A 6,871-nucleotide genomic window follows, 5' to 3' on the forward strand; every position below is an offset into this window, starting at 1 on the left:
CTTTTTGGCTAATGATATAGCCTAGGAATTTTCTTGAAGTGGCTCCGAATGTGCATTTCTCAGGGTTGAGCTTCACATTATATTATTGTAGAACTTGTAAAATCTCCTTTATATCTCCGATATGTTTCTTTAGGGAAATGCTTTTGATGATTATGTCATCGACATATATAGAAAATTATTGTCATCTTTCCCTTCAAAGATCATATTCATCATTCTTTGATATGTTGCCCCTGCATTTTTCAGTCCTAAAGGCATAACTTTGAAGCAGTAAGTAGCTTGATGAGAAACAAAAGAGGTCTTGGTATGATCTTTGGGTTCCATCCGTATTTGATGATAACTGGATTTAACATCTGTGAAAGAGTATACATTGTATCTATTGGTTCCATTGATGAGCGCGCCTCTAGTAGAGCGGTAAACTATTATGTGTGTGTTACGGTTAAGATCTTTCTATGTGCTTTAACTCTACTAGACGCTATATAGGGGCAAGTGTACCATGTCGTATCAAGTAATTAAATCTGGTTAAGACTGGGTATTGAATCCACGGGATTTATAACTACAAGTATTAAACTACTCGGTTCTACACGTTATCTAAGTGGTGAATACTTTAGACTTGAGTTTGGGCGATAACTATAAACTACTCCTAAACTATGGTGAAACAGACTTGTGCAGTTCAAACTCTAATGAAGTGTTACGGATAGTGATAGGTTATAGCATATGGCAAACAATTCGGAACATATACGATTAATAATTTACTCTTGCAAAGACGACTATCTATAGACCGAACAACTCCGTGAGGTTTTTAGATCGTGATTTCCCCTTAAGGCGACTCTAATTATTAGGATCAGAAACTAGGGCCCATAAGTTCCGTGGCTCATCAATTCCTACGGTTTTCGGATTGTCAACTCCGGTAAGGCAACACCTATATGAATCCTAATAGATTTCGGAGCTCGTAAGCGACCTACACAATAATCAATTATAAGTATCAAAGCAAGTAGTAAAGAATAACATGTATAGTGAAACTGAAATTGCAAATCATATATTATAAATGTGGAACGCGTAAATACGGGATACAACCAAGCCTAGTATATAGAAAGAGTACAAACTAATTAACAAGTAGAAAGGGAAGAAGAATCGGCCCTTAGAACTAGCTAACCAGACTCAGAGTCGTCTCTTAGGACTTGGAGGTGGAGCTCTCGAGCTTGGTGGATGCGGATGGAACGGAACTTTGACGGCGTGACGGAAGGAATACACAAGCTCTCAAGGTGATAGAGTTTTATTACACAAAAATCTGAATATCTAATTGAGTGGCAAGCACTCCTATTTATACAAAAAAATCAAGCTCGGGTCATAATTGTAATTACATTAAGTAAGAAGACTTTGAATGTGGAAAGAAGACTTTGAATTTGAAGGAAGACTTTGAATGTGTGTAAAGGTGGTAATAAGACTTTGCATTTGATGTAGAATAATGAAGCATATGATACTTCATTATTTGCTTATTTTCTCCCTTGCAGATTTCACACCCGTGAAAGATTTCCTAGGCTTCAATATGTTCCTCAACTTAGATTAATTATTTGATCCTGTTACACTTCTAATTTGGAGATGATTATTATTAGTCATTTATACATGTTCCTCTTAGCTTTCCAACGCATTTTGAATTGCCTTAATCCGAGTTCGTATGAGGGAGATATGATGAAAATACGAAAATATGTCAAATCTGCCCTTTAGACTTCTTCTTTGCGAAAATTAGCATGACATGCCATGTCATGAGGTTGACACACCGTGTCATGAGATTGACAAGTTTCTGGCCATTTTAGAGCAGTTGACACGTCATGTTGACATTTGACACGACGTGTCACCTGCCTGTTGACTAGAAAACATGTCCGAAAAGTCTTTATTTGATGTAATTCTTGTCCCCCTTGCTCCCTCATGTCGTGTTGACTCTGGAAAGACATTTTCTCCTTTCACATGGCGTGTAATTTTGCCACTTCTGCACTTTTTGCCTGTCTCTTGTATTTTGCATGCGCTTCTTAAGCCTGTAAAATACAACCATTGAACTCGAGATTACTTGATTTATTTATTTACTTTATAAATAATGAAATGAGATTCAAAATGATTAAAATTAACTAAAAGTACGCATTTGATTATATCTCGTTGATTTATTGAAATATGTGAAACATTACATACCAAACTTAATTATTTAGCTCAAGAATAAACCGTAAATTATCCCAAAAGATAGGGATAAAATGTCCCTATTATACATCTACCAACATATCTATGCAAGACAGCGGATAGTTATCTTTCGGACAAGATTTGTTGACGGTAAAGTCTACACACATCCGGTACAAACCGTCTGGTTTCTTCACTAGGACCATGTTCGCCAACCATTGGGTATATATCACCTATTCAATGGCGTCTGCCTTTTTTTAGCTTTGATATCTTTTCTTCAATTTCTTTTTATCTTTCTAGCCTGTGGTTTCATTTTTTTTGTGCTACTAGGGTTGCATCTTCAGCCATGTTTAACTTATGTGTTATGACATATAGGCTCACTCCAATTAGAACTTCACTTTCCCACATAAAGATGCTTTCAAATTCTACCGATACTTTGAAGATGGCTTCCTTTACTTCGGGTTTCAACCCTTTGGAAATTGTTACTTGTTTACCAGTGGCTATTATAAGTAGCTCTGTTTCTCTAAGAGCCATTGTGATTGATTCATCTTCTTTTTGTTCTTTTTCCTAAGAGCGTATTGATAGTGAGGGGAGTAGGTTTCCTGTGCCACTTTTTGGTTTCCTCTTACCACGACTCTACCTTTATGTGTGAGAATATGGAGCACTAAATGTTTGATAGAGCTTAATACTTCAGTCTCTAAAAGGAATGGTCTACCTAGAATGACATTATACACTAACTGTCCACCCATGATGGAAAACTCCAGGTCTCCTTTCTAGGCTTGATTGTCACCTTCCATCTCACACTCCAATATGATTTAGCCTTTAGTTTGTATCATGTGCCCCGTCACTCTTAGTATATTTACGAAAGTCTGCTCGATTCGTATTGGATCTATATTTAGATTGGTGAATGTTCCTTTAGTGATAACATTATAGGAACTTTCAGTGTCGATCATCACGCGTTTCATATCCCATCCTTCAATGGTCATAGCTATCACCAAAGCATCCGCATGTGGGGAGATAACTTTTCATGATTCGGCGAATGAACGGTTGAGGGCATCATCTATCTTGACATTATCAGCCTGCAGAGATAATGTTTTGGATCTTTTTATTGGAGGCTCGTACCCTGGTCCTCCAGCGATGACATTTATCACGCCCTTTGATTTCTGCTTTTTCTGATCAGGCTTTTGCTTGCCTTCTTTTGTATATTGGGAGTTTTGAACAAATTTTTCCAGCTTGCCTCTTTCTATCAACTTTTCTATTTATTTGGACGACTCTTAATAGACCTCTGTGTCATGGCCATTGATTCTATGGAACCGTCAGTATGCTTTGGAGTGTCGTCCAACATTATCTCCTGCTTTGGAGACAGGATATTAAATATCTTGTTTAAAAGGACTTTTCTCGATCCACATAAGGATTTCTCTTTTGGGAGCGTTTAATGGAGTGTATGTCAGTTGCTCTCAAGTGTTTCGTCTGTCTTTTGGAGGCGTATCTCGAGGAACTTCTTTTCCTTTATTTTCACCTCTGCGGCTTTTTAGCATCGCCTTCCATTATCACTTTACATCATCCAAATCCATGAACTTTTCAGGGCGATTTGTGACTAAGTCTGTAACCCCCTCATTTGGATCACATGATATCTCACACAATATCAGTCATAGACATGTTTTCAATTCTCAATCATATAAACTTCAATCTCATATAAATTTTACATATTATACATAAGAGAAAGCATTTATAATTTACAATACACGTTTAAGTCATTATCCTACACAGAGGATTTACAAAACAAAAGTACATTCACAAGACTCCAAAATGCCTAGATGAGAATGGACTGACACTGCTGGTGCGACCTTAAGCAAGAAGAACTCCACCTAACCTGTAAAATCTGTTGGCAAGGGGTGAGCTGCCTACTCAATAAACATATTACACATATATGTATATACAAGTAATGTAAAGAGCACAAACCAAAATAGGTCATCAGTACCAAGTTAGAATTTATTCATTTAGAATAGTAATACTGATTTTAGAAAGGCCTTGCTATACTTAGACAATATATATAAAATGGTCCTTGGGCCCAATCTGTATTCCGGCTCACTAAATTCGGAATACAATCATCTGTGCTACGGAGGAGTTACACTCACTCACGTACTCATATATCTCAACGCATGTGCTTCCGGCTCACAATATTCGGATAGCACTCTCAACTTGGACCATTTCACATATCCATCTAAGCAAGCTCATATTCATTTATAATCCAACCATTATTCAGTTCCAGTATGTGCACAAGGCTTAACATGCCGTATTTACGCATAACACTGCAACATACTCAATCATAACACTTTCTTATCAATCATGACGTATCATAAACACTCAAACATTATCCACATCATTCACATCAGATTCAACCACATCTCACACTCAACAAGTCACAAGGCACAATACATTCATACACATATATAAGCAATATGCTTACCGTCGCACTCAGTTCGATCTATTCAACACGATCGGGTGTGCGTTCAATTGCATATTGTCCTCCTAATGTCACATAACATTTATACAATTAGACTTAACATAAACTTAATGAAAATATAAACTAATGAATGCTATATGATGTACAAGACACTAACTCCACAAAGTTCATGCAATCTAATCATTTTGTCTGAGATCATCACATGACCTACTTGTACACATTATGCCATAACTTTCTCTATATGAATCCAAATGCCCTGATTATTAAACCTACTGAAACTAGAATTATATGGGTAGAACATATCCAAAATTCACATTAATATCACGTCTACACAATTTATGGAATGCAAAATGATTCTATCCTGTTTCCAGCCAAGAAACAGACTACCCAGTTTTGCATCTACCATAATGCACTCAACCTAGCTCACACTAAGCACAATGGATTGCCAAATCCTTTTATAGACATATACTTCAAGTAGTTAGGAACACTTTTGTATAAATAAACTTTCCCAAATTATGAATCTAAAGTCCTCAAAATGCTACATCAACATGGCTGCCTCACATGACATTCAATTTCGAGGCAGTCATGTTCCATCTAGGTTTTCTTCCTCTATATATGGAATTAAAGTCCCATATTTTACAGAGGATTTCATAACACATATAGGAACATAGTTTATTCTTTATGTATCTTCAAATTCGTAAAATATCAATATGAAAAACATGCTCCAAAATGACTAAAAGCAGTACCCTAGATTTCTGTTTAGGGCACTTGATACATATCTTTCATTTGGACAGCCTATAACCACTTTAAACAACACCAAAACTCAACAAACTCAATCACAACTCATCCACAACAAATCCTATGATCATACCTAGGTATTTCAGAATCTCAAACTCATAGAAAACAAGCTAAAACAACATACTAACCTTCAAGTTGTGTCTATCACCTAGTATGCTTCCTAACTTAACTTGTTTGGCTTGAAAATGGAAGAAATTGGAAGAGTTTTGTTTGGATGGTGTTAGGGTATGAACAAGGAAGGTTTTGCTGAAGCTTTGGTCGAAATTGTGGCTGGAATAGATAAAGAATGAGTTGTGTACATCTTTTTAAAAGTGAAGAGGCATCCTTTGTCTTACTATTGAGTGACATCATGCTTTGTGAGGTGCTACTTACTAAACTTCATTTCCAGCCCTCCATAAGTCTAATTTAATCAATTAAGGACATGTGAATTCATTCATTTAAGTCCAAACTCAATTAACCAATCGTTACATCTTAACGACACACTAATCGCCTCCTAATCGCACGGTAATCGCATTATGAATACGAAACTTCTAATGACAATGAGATGAATCTAAAATGCATGTATTCAATCATGAAAACATATATGAATGTGGGAAGACTCATATGTTAGGGTTTTAGGGATGTTACAAATTCTTCCCTTAGTCTTTCGCAAGTGGTGTTGCGGATCACGACTTCTATGGAGGTATTAAGATCAACCCATGTGATTTGAACACACAGTTGGTTGAATTTATCAATATACTCTCTCAAGGGCTGATATTCTCCTCGCACCAGATCATATAGTTTTCTACACATAATTATTGGGGGAATACATCCGGCAAACTTAGCATAAAATTCTCAGCTCCACTGTTCCCATCCGTCAATTAACCCTAGAGCAAGTGATAAGAACCAATTAAAACCCAGACCAATAAGGGTCGTCGAGAAGACTCGACATATGATTCCTTCATTAGTATCACAAACATCCATAAGCTCTTGTATTGGCGGACATGTGCTTTCGGGTGGCCCTATCCCTTGTAGTGTGACAGGGAAGGATGTTTGAACCTTCTATCTTTCTCATAACTTAAGATCTGCAAGAAGAGGCGAGTCTTTATAGGAGGGAGCTGGCCTATTTGCCGGGTATCCGTATCTTAGCAAGGAATCCAGCACTCGCCTATCCATCTCATCGTTTGTTCCTTCTATGCTAGTGGGTTGGGGAGTTGAATAATCTGCCCCTATTTCCGGATCTCTCCATTGTTGGTTGGGATCTTATTATGACGCTAGGAGCTGGACGTTCCACATTCTGGGGCAATCATTGTCCTACGAGCGGATCAAACAACCATAATTCTCTTCGAACTTCCGACCTTTCTACATCTCTGAATAATTATTTTCGGGTTTTAAGTCGGTCAATCTTTCTGGTTTGACTAGATGTAGATTCAATATTTTGAGCCGGTGGAGGATTCGTCA

This window comes from Euphorbia lathyris, chromosome 1 (assembly GCF_963576675.1).
Source record: "Euphorbia lathyris chromosome 1, ddEupLath1.1, whole genome shotgun sequence".
NCBI classification, from domain to species: domain Eukaryota; kingdom Viridiplantae; phylum Streptophyta; class Magnoliopsida; order Malpighiales; family Euphorbiaceae; genus Euphorbia; species Euphorbia lathyris.